This window comes from Carassius auratus, unplaced genomic scaffold (assembly GCF_003368295.1).
Source record: "Carassius auratus strain Wakin unplaced genomic scaffold, ASM336829v1 scaf_tig00217166, whole genome shotgun sequence".
Classification (NCBI taxonomy): domain Eukaryota; kingdom Metazoa; phylum Chordata; class Actinopteri; order Cypriniformes; family Cyprinidae; genus Carassius; species Carassius auratus.
The window spans coordinates 354-24501 of NW_020528925.1; the positions used below are offsets into that span (position 1 = coordinate 354).

The 24148-nt window shown below is 40.1% G+C and overlaps 1 pseudogene; it reads right to left on the reverse strand.

Annotated features, from left to right (window-relative positions):
• Positions 1-398: 398 nt before the first annotated feature.
• LOC113100089 (procollagen-lysine,2-oxoglutarate 5-dioxygenase 2-like) overlaps positions 399-24148 on the reverse strand; it is a 37416-nt pseudogene continuing 13666 nt past the window's right edge.

Sequence of the window (24148 nt, forward strand, 5' to 3'; positions counted from 1 at the left end):
TAACAGCTTAAGTAATGTGTGGATTAATGCTTATTGGACATGGAAACCATTCCAAATGATTCAGTTCGATTTGGTGAACTGTTTCAAGAAGATTCGGTTACATCGAGTGATTCGTTTGAGAAACAGATCACTGCTCACAACAGACCCGGAAGAGAAGACAATGCTGAATAAAGTCATATTTTGCTTTATTTGGACCAAAATGCATTTTCGATGCTTCAACAAATTCTAACTGACCCTCTGATGTCACATGGACTACTTTGATGATGTTCATTTTCAATGGAGGGACAGAAAGCTCTCGGACTAAATCTAAAATATCTTAAACTGTGTTCCGAGGTCTTACAGGTTTTTTTTTTTTTTACCATTTAAAGTACGGTAGATAAATGATTTCTTGAAAAGATGAACATGCCATCTGTGTTTAATTTCACCCAATTTGACCCTAAATCTTAAAATAGAGGTTGACGTAGAAAATACAAATTCCTTAACAAATGCTCAGACATATAACAGCTTAATTATGACTCGGTCCAGACCCAGACAGACTTGCTCACCTTGGTATAATAGCCAGAGAAGACCTTGAGAGTGACAGGGGAGATGAATTCTCTGATAAAGTGCAGCCATTCCTTATCGAAATCGATCTGTTTCATATGAATGTCATCTGTCGGGACACTCTCATAGCCTCCAGTGATACGCTTGTCCTGCAAAGGACAACACAATGACTGGGCAAAGTCAATGGTAAAAACCTTAAATTATTATCAGCAATTGTGCTATTGTGTAATGTCTACTAAAAGGTAATTTTCACTGAGAAAAATAAGGATTACATATGTAATTGACAAAATATTTATACATTTTTGTCTATTAAGAATAAAAATCTGTTTCCTTTTTGTATTTACACATTTTTTAATTCATGGCTGATCCCTGTACAAAGTGTGCAGACTGTTTAAGGTCGGCGGGTTTATCTGACCTCGTGTCTTCCACCAGACCATGAACCAAGATTTTCCATCTCCTCCACCAGCCTCATCACAGGCTTTCTCCGAGAGCACAGGGAACCAGAAAACATCTGGGCAAGGCTGTAGAAACATAAACAGGTGCTTAGTATCAGGTCAAATTTCAGCCTTAACACCTAGCACAAATGTGGCTATTCCAGCATAACAAATTTTCACTCTAAAACATTCTAACTTATACAAACATCGATGGGAGTGTCATGCAAAGAACAAATGTTTTTCTTTTCAAAGGTGACATCTTGGAAAACTGTACATTTTATTACTTTTACATATTTCTCTGACAATCATAACAGAAGTAATTTACATATAGAAGTCTAAAGGCAAGCAAAAACAGCTAATATAGGGATCAGAGAGAAGATAAAGAATGCTCCACATTCCGATATAAAACTAAGTTGCAGTTCTTTTTGGTGCATGTGACTTGATTCAAATTCTAAGTGGACTTATACTTAATGATAGTTAATGATGTCCTAATTCAGTTGGACTAGTTTGCATTTTTGTCCATCCACATATCTTCCAATCACCCTCCTCAACAACTCAACATCTTGGAAACTACTGGTTTCAACCCTGCCTCCCATGTAGATTCTATAGGACAGGGATCTCCAACCCCTGTCCTCATCCAACCCCCATCTACTGCCTTGGTTGACTGAAGGATCGGCGGGTTTATAGTCTCAAAAGATGCAAACAAGACAAACAGAAGGGAATCTCCAACCCTGCTCTAGGGAGCTATAGCGCCCTGCAGATTTCAGTTCCAACCTTGTTCCAACATGCCTCTCTGTAATTATCAAGTAACCATGAACCTCTTGATTAGCTGGTTCTGGTGTCTTTAAGGAGCTTAAATCTGCAGGATGGTAGCTCTCCAGGAGCAGGGTTGGAGACCCCTGCTTATGGTATCATGGAAGGGAACTGTATCCAAGTTACAAGTTACAAGGAACTGCATTGGTGACTCAAGGATAAGCACTCATCTTTTTCTCAATGTTCACAACATTGCTTGGTCCCATCATAGACCCATGGATTTCTTGGCCTGGTTAAAGGCCTTAAGTCAACTCTTAACTAAACTTCTCAACTCAGCCTAGCAAAATCAGAGCTCCTTGTCTTCTAGCGAGCCCACATTCAGCAAGGCCTGTCAGAGAACACCACATCCAGATCAAACAAGAAGATGCAGGTAGTATTTGGTGACCAGTTCAGTTTCACAGACCATTGCAAAGGCTGCCCAGTCATGTAGATTTGCACGGTACTTTATCAAGAAGATCAGGTTTCCCTGGGCAATCTGCATAGTTCCTTGTTCAGTCAACTCTAGATTCTGGAATAATGCAGTGCCTTAAACTTCTGCCAATTTTTCAAATGTATTGTTGTTCTGTCTTCAATCAGACCAAGAGTAAATGTTTCCTTATACAACAAGTCTGGTTGGTAAGTGAGTGAAACTTTCTGGAATATTAATTTCCTTATCCGGAATATTAACTTTGCTAAACCTCCATGGTGGAATGATCTTTCCTACTCTATAAAAACATAACCTGCTAAATTAATAAACAAAAATGTTTGCTAACCTGCTCCAAGATGTTGTCAGTGAAAATTCGGGTATAGTTGGGATGGATGTATTTCTCTCTCCAGTCCTGTGAAAAAGAAAGAGGATTAGAACTTTAGCCCAATGAGTGACCTGCATTGCAAACAGTGATTATCTCCCCTATATTCATCCGGATGGCAGACTAAAACCTAGATGGAGGTCAACACAGACGTATGTTTACCCTGTCAGCACTCTGCTTCATTATTGATGACAAATGTAGCACTAAATTGACCACTTCTGGATCCCGATGTTTTTGAATTATTACAGACACTTTGTATACAGAAAACATTCACTCACCAGTGGGTTTTCAAATATTTGCCAAAGGTCATTGTTATGATGAGATGTGTTATAGTTGGCAGTCGAAATAAGCCTTCCAAACTCATGACGATTTGTAACATACATGAAAACTCCCTGTGGTGGGCAAAGAAAAGGTAGTTAGATACAAAAAATTCGTTCTGAAATCTAAAAAGTCCAATGTTAACAAAAAATAAACAATGTAAAATGAGTAATAAAAAAACACATCGTGCAAATAATTTCGAGTCGATGATCAAAACAAATCACAAATAAACAGCATGATAATGTGTAATAATGTGATAATCAATAACAATGGGAGGACAGATGTTGGGAAGGGCTGTTAGAGGGGTTGGAACGGGAACACAGGGAAGTGCTGGGGAAAGTGCAACTCCAGGAATCAACATTCCTGCTTATTTTACTAGAAGCAGGGACAAGGTTTCTTGTATCTAAGTCTAGGAGGGTCAAGACTTGCTCTCAGTCTAGGCTTTATTGAAACATGTCCTGCGCCAATCTCAAACATATTAGCCTAATTGCTCAAAGCAATGCAAACATACAAAGGTAGCAAATGCTACATACATACCTAGACTGAGATAAGTAATGGAGGTAGTGATGGTAAGTTTCATGTTACTGGTACTAGTGTGCTTGGAAGAGGGTTTCTCTTGGATTTTTATGTTACTGCAGGGAAAACTATAATGCAGTAAATCTATTAGATACTTAATTGGCCTTGGCACCACTGTGGAGAACAGTGTGGAGAATGCATGGTTCAGTGTATATACAGTATATAATATCTGGTGCTTTGTCCAGGTTTACCCCATCAGAAAAAAAGCAGATCAAACTCAATAGCATCACTTTTCCAAAGGGTTCCGCTTGTTAGCTAAACACATCTGTCTGTGCAAGATGCATTTTAAATGGATATGATTTTAAAACAAATGTGTGAATGCATATCAGCACATGCACATTCATTTATGGAATAGAAAAACCACAAAACAACCACATTGAGCTTGAAATGGAGGTTTATGGTTTTTCCACATGCATAGTAATTCATCTCAATGATTCGCCAAATCTTCTGGGATTATATGTTCTGACAGCACTGCTTGTGATTTTAAGTTTGTACATACTGTAATGATCCCAAAGCAAACAAATATTAAATGTTAGTAGACCTTTCTCTTGAAAAATGTGCATTTATTACTACATTTATTAATGCATGGTTGTAATATCACTTTATAACCATTTGAAAAAGTGATGCCTTGCTTTAAAAAAATCTGAATCTTAAATTATGCATGATAGAATAATCAAAACAAGAGGAACCTGTGGGGGTCTGAGCATATGGAATGATTCCGGAGAAGGAGATTCTCTTTCTCTCTGTACTGTCTAAAATGAAGGAAAAGCACCATGTAAATTATATAACAAGACATTACACAGAGTAGGATACAAAGAGAGAGAGAGAGGGAGATATTAAGAAATTAGAATATTAGAAAAGATAGGGACACAGCACATGTTCAATAATAAACTCTACCAGAATGGTTAGAGATGCCTTTGGACTTGTAACAAGGTTTTTTTTGTTGTTGATTTTCTGCTCAGAAAAGGGCTAGAGTATAAGCTGCCTTTAGGTGTCATAAGAAGTTAGCTGCAGACAGTTCGAAGAACCTCATAGTTAGTTATTAGTGGTGTTTATATTAAGGAGGAAGAAAAATCGCCCAGCCAGACATTCCCATTGGATCAAGGTCACATGATGGATGTGAAAGAGAGGTAAAGGATGATGGGCAGAGAACAATTTGAATGCATCACAGAGGCTGCCATAAATGAATGGAGATGCCATGCCTTCACGATAGCAGACTGATTAACTTTGAATACTTGCCAGTTACATCTTGTTCACAGAGATGCAGCGGATGTTTCAAACCATTGAGAAATCAGGCTAAATTGTCATATGCAAACTAATAAAGAACAGTTTCTGCTTTTAGAAGTGAATTGCTTGATGATCTACTTAGGGAAGCCCATTTCCTCAACTGAATAAAAAAAAGTTAACTATGACTTTATATCATATATATATATAGAGAGCTTTTTTTTTTTTTTTTTGCAATTTCCTTTTCTCTCATTGGCTGTGAATGGGTTGATCTCCTTCAGCCTGAGTGAGGAGGAAGTTGTCGCTGATGATGCTTAAGAAGCTGAAGAGAGGGCGTGCTCTGGCGAGGACCCCGCAACCCCGAAGCAACCAACAAATCCCAGCTTATACAGCGAGCTGATCTGTGTTCTCTTTAAGGCTGTAGAGGATCTCAACTTTAACTGTTCCCACCAACATGGCAACTTAGACGAGTGGTTCCTGCAATTGCCCGCCCTGGTCTTCACAGGGGTTCACGGCGAACTAACCAGGATGTGGCATACCCCCTACTCAGAATGTTCATTCCTCCTCTCACCACTGTTGACGGCGTTGAAGAAAAATGCCGCTCCACATCTCTGCCCTCAATCTGCCCAGCGTGCCCATCTAAGCCCGGCTGGACTACCTCCACTCTGGCAGGCAGGGCTTATTCTATGGCTGGCCAGGCTGGCTCAGCACTTCACATAAAGTCAGTGTTTTTCAGGCAAGTTTTTCCAAATTTCAGTCCAGCCAGACCTCCAATGCCTTCAAGGAGCTGTGCACAGTGACTGACCTGGCTCTGCACACTATAAAAGGCCACTGCACAGGCCACAGGCAACTGAAAAGTCCATGGCAGACCTGGTGGTGGAAGATCACCTTCTTCGACTTCCCTCTCAAGGGACTGTTCGGCCCTGCCGTGGATGGATTTGCTGAGTGGTTTATGGCAGCACACAAGTCATCGCAGGCCATGCGTCACTCTTTTCAGAAACACTCCAGTTTGGTGGCTGGTACAGGTCTTCAGAAGGCTTCATCCTGCCAGCAGTCTGCGAAGCCTGTGCCGCCTCCGGCCCAGCAAATCAAGCTTCAGTATTCAGAAAAAAATAGCAGTTTCCCCTATAGTATACATTGCATCTTTTGTTCACTTATGTCAGGGAACTGAGGTTGTTAGTTACCACAGCAATTAAAGTTTTGCCTCAGAATTGGACTTTATAACTCACAATTGCAAGTTTAAATCTCACAAAATTCAGAGAAAAAGAATTGCAAGTTTATATCATGCAATTCTGGGAAAATAAAAAGTCAGAATTGCGAGATGTAAACTCGTAAAAAAGTGTGTGTTTTTTTTCAGTGGCGGAAACAGGCTTCCATATCTACTGTACTCTCCTACATTCCTCCCTTATTACAAATTCAGCTTTATCATCAGAATCCATGACATTTTGTGACGATACATTTTAAACATTAAGTATATGCTGTATTTTAACAGTTTTCTGGTATCTCACATTGTAATAATTTTTAATTAATAAACAATTCAATTAAATAAATTACACATTTACATCAATTACACAACAACAAATTACATTCAATTACATTGTACACCTAACTAATTAAAACTCTAGACTATTATAAAAAAATGCTATGATCGTTGCTGATCTAGATTAAATATATAATTACTATAACTGTACAGCTTTGTGTTTCAGTGGTCATACCAAGTCTCTGGCATTCCTGCATATGGCCATGTCGGGGTCCAATCTCTCCAAGACAAAGACATTCTTATCTTTGAGCTCATTCCGCAGAGTCTGGCCCTTTATGAGGTAGATGTGGGCCATGAAGGGGATGTTCCACACACCACTATTTACACAAGGAAAGACAAAAGAATATGCAAAAACAGTAATGATGCTTGGCATTATAGAGTCATATTTGCATACAATGTTAAAATATACTTTGTTAGAGACATGTCCTGGTGAGCAATCGGCATGCTACAAAGTAATCTGAGTTTGAATAGAGAAGATTACTTTTTAGCAATTTACATTGAGTTTGAACAGAGTACTCTTTTTGATTCAGAGGAGGATAAATGCAATTCCGTAATGTTCCAGTAAGTTTATATACAGTGAAATATCAGATCTCAGTAACTTCTGGATCACATCCTCCAAGATACTCACACACGCTTTCCTTGCACAATGTCAATGTAGTCCTCAGATCTCGCATAATAACCATCCAAGCTCAGGGCTCCCCAAAAGTTGGACCACAGTTTTCCATGACGGGTGACAAGAGGGCCAATTATTTTTCTGTGGTCGAAAAAAAAAAAAAAAAAATCAGCACAGAAACCAGCAACAGTCAATAAATGTACTATGATAGGCCTACTATGCAAGATACAAAGCTACTTTTTTTTGCCACCACCACATTTGCTGTAGTACTGAATTAAGTTTTTAGGATGACACTATTGGGCAGCATAAATCAACCTCTCAGGAAAATGTTAAGGGGTTTCAAATCAAAATATGACTTTCTGTTATGAAACAGGATATCAGGACATACTGTATGAGGGCACAAGGACTGAAAGCATGTTTATTACGCATTTTGGGAGACATAACAAATGGACAGGGAAATAAATTATATTTCAATATTCTATGAAATATTAATATAATTATGAAAATCTTGTAAATTATTACTCCCATTATTGAAATGTTTACAAGTTGCCACAAAAACACATTAATATGCAAATTTGATTTCGTTTATAGGTGCGTTGTATATAATGAGAACCTGATTATAGCCATTTTACATACATTTTGCAGAAAGAAAGATGCTATACTGAATAATTATGTTATAACATAGCTGAGAATCATCTTTATACAAAGTTTTGTAAAAAAAAAAAATAATAATAATAATATTCAAAGCAAAAAATGTATTGGTGATTAAACGAATCAGTTGTTGCATGTTCATTCATTCTTTTTATATTTTTAAAGAAATAGAGTCACGATGTCTTCTACCGAGGACACAGCATAACTTATGAATTAAATATATATATATATATATATATATATATATATATATATATATATATATATATATTTTTTTTTTTATTATTATTTTTTTTACATAATTTTTAATGCTCTAAGCAATGTAAAGACATGAAAAAAAAAAAAAAAAAAAAAAAAAAAAAAACGTCCTAAATTCCTAAAACTTATTTTCTCGCGTCCTGAGAGGATAGAACAGAAAAATAATAGATAATGCTTGTGTTAGGAGGTTATTATTTCTAATAAATAAAAAGAAAATAAGTAGAAAGAAGTAGCAAGCAGTTAGAATATAAATAGAATAGACAGTGCTGGAGTTAGAGGGTCATATGAAGATGAAAGAGATGTATTTTCAGACGTTTCTTTAAAATGGTTAATACTCAGCATACTGAGAGCGGATCCCTGATTCGACAAATAACATTTTGGGCAATTAAGAAATCCCAAACCAACGCATTTTAGATTTTTTTTTTTTAAGTCCAAAAAGAGGACATGTCCGGGGAAAAGATGACATATGGTCACCCTAATATACTGTACTATATACATTTTCCTCAAATCGTCCAGGTGAACCAAACCAAGGGACGCGACCCAGGGTTTGAAAACCACTCTGGTTTCACGCACAATCCAAAAGACATACAGTAGAGGTGATTTAGACAAAATAAATTGCCTGAAGATGAGAATGTGTGTGTGTGTGTGTGTGTGTGTGTTAGCCTTTTGATACATTCAGGATGTACCCTGAATGCAGCCCGAGATGCTGGAAAAAGGCTCCAGCATCTCTGTGAAGCTAGAGAGGTAAGTGGCTTGGTAAAAAGTTGGGATGAATAGATTGGTTTAATGAAAGTTTATACCACATAAGTGGTTACCATGACCCATGTGAAAACTTATACTTGTCAGATTGTGAAGAAGGCATCTTTTTATCCGGGCACATGAGAGCAGCTTTATATGGTAGTGTTCCTATAATCGTAAGAGTGACCCTGGAGTAACATAGTCAAGTCTTTCACCTCTCTTGTGAACTTAAACTCAACAATCCATGAATATCACTAGGTAAACATGCCATTCAAAACACTTTAGTGGAAATTATAGTGTTGGTCAACAATGTGGAAACATGTAAAATTCCACATTTATACGGTTACTGGTTAGAATTTCACTCCACAAGCCAGAAGCCAGCAGAGAGAGTTCCCAAGCCTTCTTAAAATATCTGAAAAGGGCTTCCTCCATAGTCATGCGAAAGAGTGCTTAAGGTTCTCATATTAAATGTGACTGAGTTCAGACTTGTTTCTTATTTAAAGTCAAGTGGCATTATAAGAGTGCATGCAATGAAGAGCAGACTGTTTCTATGCACCATGGGAAAACAGGAAGCCACCCGTGCTTATTTTTAAACCTTGAGGGATTAGCATTCAGTCAGCTATAATGTTCCTGTGGTTTTAGCACATGAGAGATTCAAGTTCATTCCCTCAGACAAAATGGTTACTGTGGAAGATTCCAGATTTTTTTAAATGTTTGACTTTGATTAAAGGGAAACTACCTGTTTTGCTCGATGAGGAGTTTTAGGGTCTGGGGGTTGGTGAGCATCACATCTGCATCGATGCTGAAGTAATAATCACAAGAAGGATCCTTCCGGCACAAATCACTGTTAGAAAATAGTAAGGGTGTCATTATTAATTCTAGCAAAATCCAGGGCAATGTTAAATGTTCATGCTAATGCTAAACGTTTTGTTTTCTGAAAGGTGACAAACTGCACATAGCAAAGTGTGTAATCAAACGCCAGAGATCCAATTATTAACACAAACATTTCTTATCCTATTCGCCCGAGAACAAACATAACAGTGTCCTTGGCTATGAAAGAGTATATATATATATATATATATATATATATATATATATATATATATATATATATATATATATATATATATATATATATATATATATATATATATAATGTTCCTGTGATTCTGAGTGATTCTGAGCATCATTCTCCTAATATTTATTAAATATTCTTAGAATGCTCTGTTAAGAAGCAAAATGAAAACCGTCTGAAACCAACACCTTATAACGTCTGCTCTGACGTCTTATGCAAACCAGAATTTCTTGGACCTAGTAATTAAGATAAACAACTTGAGTGATATCACCATGGCAACAGCTACTGATGCCAAACACAGACATGCAGCAGGAAAACAGCACCAGGACCAGAGAACCAACATGTCTACTGCACATCCTGTATACGCCTAAATAAATGTGATCGTATAACTTCAGACATCCACTAAAAGCTTATGGATCCAACAAGTCACACACTGAAGTTTAGGGGTTTATTTAAATTACTAACCCTAAGTATAAAAGATAGTAATAGTGACACTTAAATAAGCAGCAATAATGACTATTTGAACCAGCTAGTTAAAAGTAATTGTAAAAATAGCTCAGAGAAATCAAGTGAGCATGTCTAGCAGCATTTGTTTGCAGATGCCACTTGGTTTGATATTGTGATAGCTTTTGTGGAAAATGTTTGAAAGCAGACATCGTTCTGAAGATGGAATGGGAATCTTGACGACAGCAGTGTTTTGATGAGTGCTAAACTAAGAGCAAATAAAAGCTTCTTCTGTTTTTATTTGGTACATTTCTAAAGGATAGGAAGATGTACCGCTTTGTGGCGAGTCGGCTGTTGTTTCTGGAGTTTTTTTTTTTTTTGTAAGGAGTTGAAAAGTTTGCTGACATGTGGCAAAGGTTTGCGTTTATCTTTGATAAGGAGTTTGAGCTTGCTCAGATTTGCATAGTAATTTACTTCATTATTTGCATATTTTCGAGAGTGACTCTGAAATTAAAGGGATGTTTACATTCCCATGTTCCTTGCTTCTCCTTGAGTTAAGTTCTCCTCGGGGCCAACGACTTTAAAACTGCGGAAAACATTCTTGTTCTCTTCCCAAAACTTCTGTATGTGCTTCTCATGGTAAACCACCTGGAGAACAAGACATGGAACAAGCACGGTCAAAGACAGACGCCAAAATCCAAATGGTCAAATGCTTCTCATTGCTTTGTCATTCAGACACTCACACTGTTATGGACAAAGACATTCAGTTTATCTTTGGGATAATCTAGACTCAGGAGCCTCCCCAGGAACTCTGGCAGGAATGGACTCGGCTGCTCGATGTATATACCAACTGTCACTTTTGGAAACTCCTGTTTAGATAAAGAAAAAAAGTCTGGTCAAACATTAATACTTTCTCACGCAGTTAAATTATTCACAATATTTTCACTTAGTGTAGGGGATATAACCCCACAAAATTATTACTGTAGGAGTCTTTTTATTGCACAGTAAGTGTGTATCACAATATGCATATATTGATGGGAGCCCAACTAAATATTATTTAGATGTTAGTGACCAGGTTCATCCATGCATTCTCAAAAGAGTTTGTTCTCTGTAGGGCCGTGGGGATGACAGATCCCATCCCAATGATTGGCTTGTATTTTCGCTAGTTTGCATATGGGATAATGAATATATCTAGCATGGTTAAAAATGGTATAGAAAACAACACATGCCATCCAGTCTTATTTTTTCACTGCTGGAGGTCTGAGAAAAAGTACAAGCTTCTTTCCCATGACATTGAGCTTAAGGTTACACAGTTCTGTCACCACTACTTTTGTGGTTCTTGACCAGTCTGCACAGCTCACTAGATGAAATGGGACCTGAGTGGCACCATCTAATTTCCTAGTTCCGACCTTGGCTCTGGGTTCCTGAAGGGAGTGTTCTAGAATTGAGCCAGAGGTCTTTAAATTGTTACCGACAGAAGAGCAGGGACTAAACAGGAGACACAGGGGATTCTGCGGAGTCTAAACCGGGACAGTTTCCTTTAACGGGGCCTTTTCATCCTCAGCACAAGCAGTGTGAGAATGTAAACGTGTGTTCCTTTTTCAAGAACAACCCAAAACCACTGAGCAGATGAGATTGGTACGACCTAGCCACTACATTGTCCTGACAAACAACAGACTCTGGGTTTTGTCTCATCATCCTTTCCAATGCTTCCTAGAAATGAATGGGTTAAAAAATAGGCTTTTTTGTTTCACATGACCAGTCATCTGAGGTTTTACAGTGACCAAAATGAAAGATTCTTCCATTTGTGCGTTAGTGTAAGATATAGCCCAAAAATACCTTTTTTTTTTTCAACTAGCAAATGCCACCAATCAGCCAGCCTGAACCATCCAGTTAATTTATTCTTGATATGAAAGAAATTGTCGCTTCTTTCGTTTCATCACAACTTTAATAAGATTCTAGAAACCACTCAGAAAACGTTAGCAGAGATAAACATGTCTATGTTCATTATAAAAAAAATAAATAAAAAAAAAATGGTCAGCTCAACATTGTGGTGAATTTTGCCCTGACAATACTACAAGCAGAAATTTGCTATTTCCACATCAGTAACTCCATCTTATTGGAAATAACTCAAAGCAATTTTTGCCAACCTTAGTTGAACCCCACAACTAATTTTTAGGACAACCACTTTGAGTTACCCAGTGGATATAACCCCACATTGAGCGGCTCGCTAAAGAGAGGTCTGGTTGACAGCAACACCCCAGTAAGTGAAACCGTCCTAAAACCAAAAGCCATTTCCTACACCACAGCAGTGCACAACTTCCTCTTCCTCAAGCGGCTCCTTATGGGCATTTATAATTTAGGGAATGTGAAAAGTAACATAGGTCGCATACAGAACATAACTTCCAAGCTCCACTTTCTCTTGGCTTATCTTTAAATGAAAACTCAAAATAATATTGATGATCAATGATTTTAGCATATAACTTTCAAGTGCTAAGAGGAAAATGAACAAAATCAGCTAATGTGGCTTTTATTGGATGACTCACTTTAACCTGAGACAAATCCACCATGTCTTGGTCACAGATGGTACAGCCTTGCTCATAGTTCCACACATTTGGGATGTAGTTGGCCAAGTAATTGAAGTATATCTGTGGAAGAAAATACAATTACATTTTAGGTATTAAGTTATTTATTTTTATAATATTTATAAATAAATAAAATGACATTGTAAAAATAACCTTTAAAAAATATATTCTTCATATGATTTATGGTCTAGAACAGGGCATGTACACCTATATCCCATCCCAGCTTGTAGTAGTTAAATCCAGTTTTACGCAGGACAACAAATGGAAAATGAATCCTGCTGTCAAATTTTCATGACCTACATAAACTAGAACTGTAATTATTGCTGGACTGTTACTTTATATTAGATAACATAACATACATCAAGAATGAGTTTTGTATCTCATTTGGGAATTTAAAGGACAACGTTGCAGCAAGGGAAATGTTGCATCTGATGTTAATTGTGTGTTTAAATAGTGTGACAGATCAAGCAGATTAACTGTTCCGCAGGGAATAATGTTCTTTTTCTTTAAAAAGCATATAAGCTTATCTTAGATCAGGACACTAAAACAAAATTACTTGTTACCATAAACAGGTTGCCTCAAGTGGTAGACCATTGTGTTAGCAAGCGCAAGGTTGGGGGTTTGAATCCCAGGGAACACATGTTAGTTGAAAATTGTTAGCTTGAATGCAGTGTAAGTTGCATTGGATAAAAGCATCTGCTAAATGCATACATTTATTTATTTATTTTAATGATGCGATAAAGGTGTGCGTTTTCCAGGGACTCCCCCTCTGTCCCCATGGGACACCACACCAAATATTATTTACACCAACAGACATTTGCTATAGTTACCCCTGCAGTACATTTGGCACACACAAACAGAATAATACTGTCTTGAATATTAGAAATAGGATAATGTGTTTATTTATTTATTTTTACTACAGAACTGTCCATTGCCTGTATTTGGAAACCAGCTTTGAGTTTTTGTTTCCTGGAAGACAAGTCTGTGTTCCCTGTTATTTTGTTTACTGGCTGTTAGATCCAGGTTTTGTAAGTACAGCTGTGCACACTCTCACGCTGTTTTTGATTACAGGAAGTGAGAAAGTAATAGAAAGGAGGAGATCTTCAATTCAATCGCATCCACGTGGTATCCAGATGCTATCTTTCTTATCCCTCCCAATGTCCAGCCATGTTAGATAGTTTTAGAGAATTTAACATTTATAGTTGCCTGCTAAGACTGACAATCTCTTGGAGATGCAGGTCGTGACCTCAAGTGCTGTTAAGTCAATTGGTTAAACATTACTGACAGAAAATAGAAGTTGCTCACTGATTCAAAATAAAAAGAAGCCATAAACTAAGCCACTGGCTTCACATTCTGGTCATAAGCTACTACTGTGTATCATTAAGCCTTGTTACTTTTATTGGATCTTGTTTGAGTGTTTACGAGAACATCTGTATTCTCTAGAGCACATTAAAGATGCTGGAGATCCTGCGGGATGGACACGGGGCAGCTTGAATGAATCATAGAGCATAAGGGTAAGCTCTGGATGGATGATTATTCATTAGAAACAGCACAGATGGTTGAGTATTAGGAGAAGATGACTCCACACTGTGCTGTGTTTGTTTAATCCGTCACTGAAGTGCAGAAGGAAAAACTCTACTGGTCTGAGATGACATTATCACCCAGACATCCTGCTAAAATGTCAAACTCTACAGCTAGGCAACAACAACTGGGCAATGACTGCAACCTTTTTGGCCAAAGGGCTGTCTAGTATTTTACAAATAAAGTCAGTGATGTATAGTGATAGTAATTCTGTAGTTTGCCATTAGAATTGTGTTCTAGCGAATGATAGAACGCAGAAAATCAGTTTTGATCAACAAGAGTTAAGGTAGATTCATTTTTTTTTTTTTTGGTTTGAATTGAACTGAATGAGCCACAGAAGGTGCGATTGAACGTATACACAATTTTAGACATGCAAATATGTGAGTTTTACTTACAGTATTAGTCACAATTGTTGTTCAGAATTTACAAATCTGAGTGCCACCATTTAAATGACACTTTTACCTACCACATGAACCCCATTGAATCTATATTTAGAAGACTTCCAGGACCTCAGTATCAGTTATATTGTGTCCTAATAGATAAATCCTATAAATCTGTGCTTGTCTTTGCCCAAAATTATAACATTAAGCGCATAGAAATTGGAAGTTAGTTTGAGTCAGGTTTGCTTTTAAAACTGTTTAATCCGTCTGTTTAAGACGGATTAAACTGTTTAAAAGAAAAAGTAAAAATAAGACCAAAATTGTTACGATGAAAAATATAAATCACTTTGGCATCCCTTTATTCATCAGCTATGATGCAATATATGAAAAAAAGGAAGGGTTGTTAACTAGCGAGATTTATACACCATTTTGGATTGACTCACCCACGGCTCCGTTCAAATTCTGGAAGATCTCACACTTGTGGTCCAAGGTCATATGAAGTTTTTCCTAAAATAAAGAACAGAACACACTCAAGTTTGTGTAAAAGTGACCGTGTGACCTTTGCCCTCATGTAAACTGTTTATAGTTGTGTATTTTTAAACAGTTTGTTTGCTTTTGAGCGGTATGATACATTTGCAGGCGTTTTATAAGTGCACGCGGTCAAGTTACAAGCACGTTTATGTTCTCACAGAGTGCAAAGGCTTTCTCCACTCACCCTCTGAAGTGGATCCACGTAGACCTTTGTGTAGAATAGCTGATCATCATCATTATCATGAAGGTCCCACTGGTTCACAATCTTCTGAATGTATTGAGCGTAGCCAATAAAGCCTGTGAAAGACATTGCAATGTTTTTACAGACTGCGTGTTGTAAAATAAAGTATAGGATGTGATGGAATGTGAGAAGCATTGGCACTACGGGATGCCTGGACACAACAGTTCCAATTTCAATGACATCTCCTTTGAGAGGTTTAAATCTCACTTCCAATTTTGGTGTGGTTCCTCAAACCCTCAGAACAGTTGGATGTCTGGCAGAAGCATCTGACCAACCAGCAACAAGTGTTGCGTGTGGCCACATCTGGCCACGTCTAACCTCAAATGACATAGACTTTCTACATCTACTCAAGACGAAGGACTGTAATCAGTATAGGATCTCAGCTATGTGCTGGCTCTCTGTGTTTCTGTAGCAACCTGCTTACGGATTTCTCATAATTTTCCTGAAGCTCTAACCGCAGTTTAAAACTTTAGGGCTTGGATACTTAGGATACCTTCATTTTACAGGAAACAGGAACTTTGTTAGATTACCGCCCTAGACTATTATTTTAACTCCTAATAACCTTATTCTATAGCCTACATTCATAAGCTGATCTAAAAAACATCTTCAACACAGTTTCCAATGACTTTAGTAGGAATTCTTGACATTACAAATCTGTTCAGAAGCACCATCACATCTCTAATGACTTTACTGGAAATCTAGACTTCTAGGTCTTTCAGTCCCCCAAAAGCCAGAAGAAGATAAACAAGGCAATTCTTCAGGCGAGTATGATTTAAATGTCAGTTCACTCACTAAATTAGCGGATGGTCTTTTTCTGAAGGCGGTCACTTCAGATGTGGTGACATGAATCTTGTTTTATTACAGTGCAATAAAGTAAAACCCTTGACATAATGCCCAGGTTAGAAAGCAATAGTTGAAGCCAGATGTAAAGCATTATGACATGTGGTTTTAAACTAGAATCCAGAATGTTATTTTATTTATTTATTTATTTATTTTTTCCACTGTTCGAAAAAAACGCTACTTTCAACAAAACTGAATTTGGGCAAAGTAAGGGATGATTGGAAAGAGACTGGCCGTGCCGTGCAGTCTTTCTTATTTCCATAAGCACACTGGTCCACATGACATATCTGGTCCAACTGAAACAAAACAGTAGCCACCACAATTTACGGAGCAGCCGAAGGGATAAAATTAACCTTCAATTTTGTATTAATTAGAGGTTGAACCTTCAATTTTGTACAGACCATAGAACAGTAAGTCACACACAAACAAACTTGTCCTTTAAATGACACAGACTCAGTGTCCTGACAGGACACTAGACAAGACAAAATGACCAACACGGAAAAAGCAGTAACTGACCAGATCAAAATAGACGGGATCAGTACTACAGAGTTTAGACGAGCAATGACTAAAGAGGGTACTAAATGAGTGAAGAGGGGCTAATATTACTGTTCTTCGATGGAGAGACTGCGTAAGATGGATGCACACATACACACTCGAGTGAAAGCACCATTCATGAAGACCCCTGAATGAATAGTGCACTATGCCTGGTGGCCCTCAGGAAATTCCACTGGATGTGTGACTCCTGCTTGCTAGTGTACACAGAAACCATTTTCTCTATCATTTGGAACTGATCATTTTTTAACTGTTCTTTGCTCTCTCCTAAATCACCCTGCTTGCATTGTTCTAAATCCTACCAGATAAAACAAACACACTCAGAAGTGTCTGGTGCAAACTGTGCTACGATGATAAGGCTAATATGGCAGCTGGCCATGACCAATCCCAGTGATACGCTGCCTGAGCCGAATTTGTAAAGCCTGAACTCCCAAATGCACGAAGAAACGTGAATGTGTATACATAACACGCAATGCTAAAAGATTATAAACAATTAGTTATTATAAGCTGTGAATAACCAAACATGTGCGCAAATTAATTGTGCTCATTCTTAACATACCAGTGCCTTTAAACCAGATTCAGGCAGCCTGTTATACACACGCTAGCCATTTAACTAACTTGCTCAGCAAAATTGTCTTTAACTGTTGCTCCAACGTGCCAAGATAATGATGCATAAAAGCTAGAAACATTTGTGTTCATATACATCACAGGTTTGTTTCAGATGTTACATTTACAAAATGCATTTACAATTGAAAAACATGCCAATGGTAAATAAAAGTCTAATAACAGGGACTAGTTTTAAAGTCAAAATGAACCGAAGTGAACTGAATGAGTTGAAATTTAAATAACACAATGGCTTATTTGGGCCAAAACCTTGATGAGTATTAAGTATGAAGTAACTTTCACATCAAAACAGAACATGCTATATAGTTGGTATTTCCCATTTTTACACACCTCCAGAGTTAAGAAAGCGTTTCCCATTGCGGACAGAAGGATACTTCTCTGCCAGTCGAGAATCTGGCCAGATGATTCCCTCAGCAGCAAACACCAGCTTATGATTGGTCTGCTGGAACTTTCTGAGAATCTCCTCAGGTCCACCAGCAAAGATGAGGTCATAACTGAAGAAGGAAAAGGAGGAGTATATTAGTTAACCTTTTCACTGCACTTTCCAGCTGATCAGCAATTTTCACATATTTCAGATTAACCCTGAACTCTGATTTGCTAGCTCCTTACCTAATAAGGTAAGTTTAGGTTATACATAAGAATACCTATTCTGCCCAACAAAGGCAAAAGACCTTAACTCACCAGAGTGTGAAAAAAATAAAATAAAAAAATACTTTAAAGTTTTTTTCTTGTCCAGCCAAATTAATTATTAGTAGGACACTGGAAATTTAACAGTTAGATATTTTAGTAATGAAAATTTTCTACATAAAAAAAAATTGAGAGCTCAAACTTTATTTTACCCCTATTTTGAAGTTAATGTACTCTGCCTTCGATTGTCAGCAAAACGTGAGAATTCACACCAAGGTAAAAGGCAGTAACTTTCACAATATCAATATTTGGTTGCTGATCACCATTTACAAATCATTATAGTAACACTTATATAAAATCAATTCATAATGGGCTGTCTCATTTTGCCTATTGCATGTAGTAATGTGACTGTATTAAGGTATACTTTTTTTTTGACCGTAACAAGCAGACCAAAAGTTTAACATGAATGGATACCATGGATACTGATTTATTTGCTATGCTCAGTAACGTAAAAAAAAAAAAAAAAAGCTAGACATAGCATAATTGCTTTTATATTGACACTTGTGGATAGATGTGAATGCCAACAAGTGGGAATAATGCTCAGAATGCTTAAGGATCAAACATCTCCGATGATGTTCATCACCCTGGATTGATTTTATCGGGTTACAAGAAAAGGAAAGATATTGATTTAATTGTGAACTGTTAGTAGGCTACGGATTTTATGATTGATCATGCTAGCTATGGCATTCGAGTCTACACACGTCCAACTAGTAGTGACAGCCAGGTGAATAATCTTCATTACAAATAAATAAAAATAAAATACTTACAGGTTATTCACGATTATGTATTGCTGTGAAGGTATCTTGTCTTTACAGTGCTTTGTTATTTGCAGCTGTTTTGTAGATCACAATCTATCAAATTAGTTTGTCTACACCATAATTAAAATGCGGCAGACTTTAATGGAAAGTAAAACAAAGGCAGGACACCCTATAACTACAAACTGTGGCTAAACAAAGTCTAAATGCCATAACTCGATTTGAGCGTTCCAAACAAAGTGAAAGAGCGGTAAGTGGTGTTCTGCATTGGCTTCTCTGGGCCTTTTCGTAGTTGCGGTTGAGACGACCTATTAACTTCTCAGAAAAACCATGAAACTGACTCAAGATACTTATACACCTGATAAAGGATGTCCTGAATATCCCAAAAATATCAATAACTCATTTTCAACAAAAATCTAAGTCTTTAGCCTTTGCACAGCTGTATTCTCTCCCGTGCAGCCCTAAATGTTGTTATTCTTAACTTTCTGAACTTTACACTCTTTATGAGACCTAGGGTGGTGTTGGCGCAGTGGATAAGACACATGCCTTTGGTGTGAGAGACCCGGGTTCAAATCCCCACTGTGAGACACCAATGTGTCCCTGAGCAAGACACTTAACCCCTAGTTGCTCCAGAGGTGTGTGACCTCTGACATATACAGCAATTGGAAGTCGCTTTGGATAAAAGCGTCAGCTAAATGAATAAATGTAATGTAGAAATATCTGTATGTATAAATAGCTGATATAAAGCTCAAAGTGTTCAGTGATGATGAGTTGATTAGATTTGAAGTGTTTTATAGAAATGACCCCTTGATAAAACAGCACTGGTATGTACGTGGTATGTACGTGTGAAGTTAACTTGAAGTAACTACTAATCTTTAATAATAATAATCGCTCATTTGTGAAGAACACACCCAGACCTGCACCATACGTACAAAAAATTACTTTCATTATTAACTCAAATGTCGTTATTCCCCTTGAATTATGAAGCTAAATAACAGGCCATTTATTATGGTTGATTATCATAAATTGAGTGAATAGCCACTATTTCAGCAAAATCATTGGTTATAAAGGTAAAATTGTTTAAAAAAAAAAACAAGTTTGCCTTCACACTGATTCCTGTTGTTTCCCATTGAGTTTGCAGTAAATTCTCCAACTGAGGCTGTTGAAAATGTACAGTATAAGCATGGCACATTTGCTATAGCTGATGAAAAGATACTTTTTTACATTGTACAAAGCAATGTATTTAGCCAGTCATTTTCCCTATTTCTAGACTAGATATTTTCCTGGCATCATTTACTTTCAATTACAGGAAATTACTAAAATGTTTTTTTTTAGGCAAATTAGAGTCTATTCACAGCTAGTCTCCACATAGAGAAATGAATACTGGATCGTTTTCAGTCTCTTGTGTATAGACCAGTATTTTTAATGTCGAGTACAAATCTAAATCCAATCCAAATTAGGGGCTTTTCACACATGAGATTGATAAGAAAGGTTTTTAATCCTGGGCTATCCTGGCCATCATAATCCTGCATGTTTCAGACTGTTCATTCGTAAAACACAAAACAATATGTTAACCCAAGATTTAGTGTGGTGAGACGTCTGTTAAAAGTACACCAGCTGTATATCTTGGCTGAGCATCCTGAAAAAATAAATAAAATAAAATAAAATAAAAAAGAAGAAAATAAAAATAGCTAGCTAGTTAAATTTACTAAGGGTTAAATCAAGTAGAAAAGGCCATATTTGAAGATTACAATTTTTATTATTTTTTTTTTAAATGTGGTCTTAGCTGGTTTAAATTTGGTTTAGCTGTCCATCTGAAAAGTTCTCAAACCTCTATAAAACAATCAATCTATTAAAAGAAACGTCTCGGTTACGTACGTAACCCTCGTTCCCTGATGGAGGGAACGGAGACGTTATGTCGACCGACAAATGGGGTCTCACTTGGGAGGCCAATCATCTCTGATTTTAAGAGAAAACGCCAATGAAATTGGCAAGTGGATTAACACACCTGAGCCACTCCCCGTGCCAGCGGGTATAAATAGGGCGACAGGTGCATCCACTCATTAGGTTTTACGCTGAGGAGCCGAGAACGTGTCCCGGCAACAGCGAATGGTTCAAGGTTGTGGCATGGGGACATAACGTCTCCGTTCCCTCCATCAGGGAACGAGGGTTACGTACGTAACCGAGACGTTCCCTATCTGTCGGTCACTACGAGTTATGTCGACCGACAAATGGGGTCCTATGGAAAACGCCATAACCTGAACCTCGTCACAACCCTGAGGCGCTGCAATTGTTGACAAGCCTTGGCGTGCCACAAAAGCTACGCTTAAGGTCGTAACCTTCCCAAAGCCCCAGCGCAAATTCACTGACCTTGGTACCGAAGGGGCCAAAGGGTGAGTACATCGCTGCTGGAGAAGGCCATGCTGCTGTTCCGCCCACATAAAGTAAATGGAAGGGATTTCAACCTTCAGTGAAAGATTGCTTCAAATCTTCCCTATTTGTCCTTTCAGCTGGCAAGACAATGGGGAAGCGAGCCTTTAGGAAAGGTCGCTACGGAGACCACATCCTACCCGTAGGGAGGTGACATGTGGATATACCGATATGGACTGACCCAGGGGGCAGTACTACATATGGAAAGGGTCTCTGAGGCAGGTCCTACCTTGGAGTAGGGATGGAACGGCTGCCAGAAGAGACTGACAGAGCGATCTGTCAAGGGAAGACACGGGTTTGCCAAGAGGGAAACCTTACCGTGGAAGAATACACATATGGGATTACCCGTAGGGAACCCAGCCATATGGACACCTAGCCTAGTACAGGGGCTGACCGGCTCCGGGCATGCTAACGCCAGTACTGGGCCTGGCGACAGACTGCTCCGCCAAGTCTGACGCCGAGGGTGCTGGAGGATGCTCGACCAGGGTACGCCAACCGGGGAACTCTACTAGGAGAAGAAGGCGCTCACATCCCCGTGTTAGGGGGAATGGCGCAGCAAGCGAGACACCCAGCCAGCCCTTCCCGCCAATTACCTGTTACCCAACACACGGGAGGAAACTGGCTCTACACGGAGATTGTAAAACCTCGCAAAGGTGTTAGGTGTCGCCCAGCCCGCAGCTCGACAAATGTCTGCCAGAGAGGCGCCGTGCGCCAACGCATAGGAGGAGGCCACACTCTGTGTGGAGTGGGCCCTCGCCCCCAGGGGGCACGGCTCGCCTTGGGAATGGTAAGCCAAGGCGATGGCGACCACTATCCAGTGGGCCAACCTCTGCTTAGAGACAGCCTTCCCCTTCTGCTGACCTCCAAAGCAGACCAGGAGCTGCTCAGAGCTTCTGAAGCTCTGGGTGCGGTCCACGTATATGCGAAGCGCTCTTACGGGACACAGCAACGACAAGGCTGGATCTGCCTCCTCATGGGGCAGCGCTTGCAGGTTCACCACCTGGTCTCGGAAGGGAGTGGTGGGAACCTTGGGCACGTATCCAGGCCGGGGTCTCAGGACAACGTGAGAGTAGGCCGGCCCGAACACAAGGCACTCTTCACTTACCGAAAATGCTTGGAGGTCCCCGACCCTCTTGATGGAAGTGAGCGCGATCAGGAGCGCTGTCTTGAGAGACAGGAACTTCAGCTCAACCGAATCCAGCGGCTCAAAGGGACCCCTCTGAAGTCCCGCCAGGGCAATAGAGAGGTCCCAGGAGGGAATCAGGGGTGTCCTAGGAGGATGTAACCTTCTGGCACCCCTCAGGAACCTAACGATCAGGTCATGCCTCCCCAGGGACCGGCCGTCCACTGCATCGTGATGTGCTGCAATGGCAGCCACATACACCTTCAGGGTGGAGGGTGACAGCCCACGCTCCAGCCTACCTTGCAGGAAAGAAAGCACGACTCTGACCGGGCATCTCCGGGGGTCTTCCCGGTGAGAAGAACACCAATTCGTGAACAGACTCCACTTCAGAGCATAGGCCTGCCTCGTAGAAGGGGCTCTAGCCTGAGTGATAGTGTCTACCACCACTGGGGGCAGATCACTTAGGTCTGCCGCGTCCCGTCTAGAAGCCACACATGGAGGTTCCAGAGATCTGGGCGCGGGTGCCAAATGGTGCCAGGCCCCTGAGAGAGAAGGTCTCTCCTCCGGGGGATGCGCCAGGGAGGGGCTGTCACGAGGAGCATGAGTTCCGAAAACCAGGTCCGGGTGGGCCAGTAAGGCGCAACCAACAGGACCTGTTCCTCGTCCTCCCTGACCTTGCACAGTGTCTGTGCGAGCAGGCTCACTGGGGGAACGCATACTTGCGTAAAGCCAGAGGCCAGCTGTGTGCCAGTGCATCTGTGCCCAGGGGGGCCTGGGACAGGGAATAGTACAGCTGGCAGTGGGAGGACTCGTGGGAAGCAAACAGGTCTACCTGGGCTTCCCCGAATCGACTCCAGATCAGCTGGGCCGTCTGGGGATGGAGTCGCCATTCCCCGGGGAAAGTGAGCTGTCGTGAGAGCACGCTGGCTGCACGATTGAGCTCCCCCGGGATGTGGACAGCACGCAGCGACTTGAGCCACGTCTGACTCCAGAGGAGGAGATGACGGGCGAGTTGAGACATGCGACGTGATCGTAACCCGCCCTGTCGGTTGATGTACGAAACAGCCGCAGTGTTGTCCGTGCGGACCAACACGTGCTTGTCCAGCACTAGCGGACGAAACCGTCGCAAAGCTAGATGCACTGCCAGCAACTCCAGGCAGTTGATGTGCCACAGCAGTCGATGTCCTGTCCAGGACCCTGAAGCATACAGACCAGGCTGAACCTGAAACGGCACTACTGGACCACCAGAGTGGACATCGCTTACCCGAGGGACTGCGTTGTGACTTCCGTCACCCAGAAGGGGGAGGTCAGTCGCCATGCGCAGCTCCTGCATCAACCTCGGGTTGGTCCTACCCTCGTGCATTTGTCAAAGCCTTGGCTTGTTGGGTTTTGCAGGATAGCCATGGCATGCAAAGCAGAGACAGCTTGGCCCGCAGCACTGTAAGCCTTGGTAGCGAGCGCGGCCGACAGCTTACAGGCCTTGGGTGAGGGGCGCGGACTATCCCTCCCAGTGGCGGCGTTTTGCGGACACAAGTGCACCGCAATCGCACTCTCCTGCTGGGGAATGTCAACACACCCCTAGCTGCCTTGCCATCGAGGGTAGTGAGGACGGAGGAACGAAATGAGCTGCTTCCGGCCGTAAAAGGGGCCATCCACGACTACATCACTTCCCCATGCACATCCGGGAAGAAAGGAACCAGAGTAAAACGCGGTTGTGAGTCGCGCTCCACACCGAGAACCAATCAAACAGCCATGAGCACTCAGGGCTGGCGGTGCATTCACCTCCATCCTGATGCTCACAGCT